Genomic DNA, 2,207 nt, shown 5'->3' with positions numbered 1-2,207 from the left:
ACACAGGCTGTCAGAACCCCCATGGTCCCCACTCGTATCCAGTCAACAGCCTCAAACCGAACTGGCGGGACCAGTGGCCAATGAGCAGGGAAGCGTGAGGGGGCGGGCTTAACTGCCTCTTCTTGAGCCCTAGGATTCCTGGGAAACTTAAGGGAAAGGAATGATGGGAAAGAGAGTTCGTGGTGTTTTGAACCAGTAGTTTCTTTGTTCAAAGAAGGCTGGAGTAGTTTTCCTGTGTTACTGTGGCTAACAGTGGGCTAATAGCTAGTGAGTCTGTATTTGGTTGGTGGCGTAGAGTAGAGAGAAGAATTTACTTCTTCATTTATGTGGGACTTCCCTGGTGGCTCAGATAGGAAAGAATCTGCCTGAAATGTGGAGACCCGGGTTCGATCCCTGGGTCATTTATCTACCATGTAATCACTCAATACATGTTCTATTTGCTCTATTTTCACCTGTTCCAGGTTACATCTTCCGTATAGAAATTTTAGAAAACAAAGTATAGAGAATGAAATAATAATTATAAAAAACCAACACTGATAATTACTCAGGTCGTCTAACTTGTCTTGTACAGTTTCCTTTCTCTTCTGATTAGGTACTCTATGAACTCTAATTTTAAATATAGTGTTGAAGATGTCCATAGTTATAGGTGATTTCAGAATTTTTATTGTTTACATTCAGGCTCTTCTAGTCTTTTGCATTGATAACATAAGTTTTCAAATTAAAGGTGTATCATTGTTATAGATCATGATAGAAGAGTAGGAACAGATATAAAATTGCATTGAAACCACAATTTTTTCTTTTTTCGTCTCTTTGAATTGCTTGAAACCAGGTGACAGTTAATCAAGAAAGAGAACCCTTGGATGATGTCCAGGAGTCAAAGGTTCAGAACCTGCAAAGCCAAGCTTACTAGAAGAGTTAGTCTCTATCAAACCTCTTGGTAACACTGTTTATGTTCTTTTGTTGCTTATGAACTTGACTGGTACATATTTAAAATTTGAAAATTTAAATGAGAGAAGGTAATAGTTGAACTACCATCTAAACATTGAAACGTTGCAGAAACCCACCACCACCAACTTTTTGTGTTTCAGTATCTTCTTCCTTCAAATAGATGAAGATTTATTTAGAAGTTGGAAGGTCAGAATAAAAGATAGTGGAATGGTTTTAGAAAACAATGAACCATCCACCCCATGTGTTTATGCTTTCCACCATACTAAACAAAAAGACAACACACCAAAGTTTAGTATGAGGAGAGTGTTGTTAGTTTTGTCATCCGTTTGACAGAAAGCTACAGAAATAAGCACTTAAAATTACTATCCTTTCCTAGGAAATGCTAACATTTTGATGTACTTAATTCATACTCTTTGTAAAATAAAATAAATTACAAATAGTGGAGTGGCATTTTCTTCCACATCTCCCGAGAAACTATTCTTATTTTGATGTCATACTCACCAGTGTATTTTTTTGGTTTGCATATTGGTATGCAAACAAAGCTTTTAAAAATTTATGGTTTTATACCTGAATATACCTGTTCTATACCTGAATTCTATTTTTAACATCTAGCCATTATCTTTTTACTTAATAGTATTCCATGCCTTGTATCTAGCACATATTATCACAATTTCTTAATAATCTTTTTAACAGTATTTCATTGAATGAATATAAAGTTTTTTATGCAGTTGCTTAATGAACAGTAATTTTTTGCTACCATATACAATGCTTCAATGATTTCTTTATAGGTTGTCTTTCTTCATTGGGTAGCATCACTATTTCTGTTACTTGTTATTTAGAATTTTTTAAAATATTGATTTCTATGCCAGTTTTATATTACTTATTATTTGCCTGATATATGTTTCTCATTTTATTTTAGATAATTCTTTTTTATTTTGAGAATATCTTCTGTTTCCATGATACAATTTGACTTAATGTTAACTGACAGATGTTTTGCAAATGGGCTGTATTAATCCCTTTTAGACTTCACTTTCACTTTTCACTTTCATGCATTGGAGAAGGCAAGAACACTGGTTCTTGCCTGGAGAATCCCAGGGATGGCGGAGCCTGGTGGGCTGCCGTCTATGGGGTTGCACAGAGTGGGACACAGACTGACGCAACTTAGCAGCAGCAGCAGCAATCACCTACTGATACATGTTATGATTTAGAAAATTTTCTAGATGTTATATGTTATAAAATCTTTTAACACTCAGAACAAC

This window comes from Muntiacus reevesi, chromosome 5 (genome assembly GCF_963930625.1).
Source record: "Muntiacus reevesi chromosome 5, mMunRee1.1, whole genome shotgun sequence".
Taxonomy (NCBI): Eukaryota; Metazoa; Chordata; class Mammalia; order Artiodactyla; family Cervidae; genus Muntiacus; species Muntiacus reevesi.
This window is presented reverse-complemented; position numbering follows the sequence as displayed.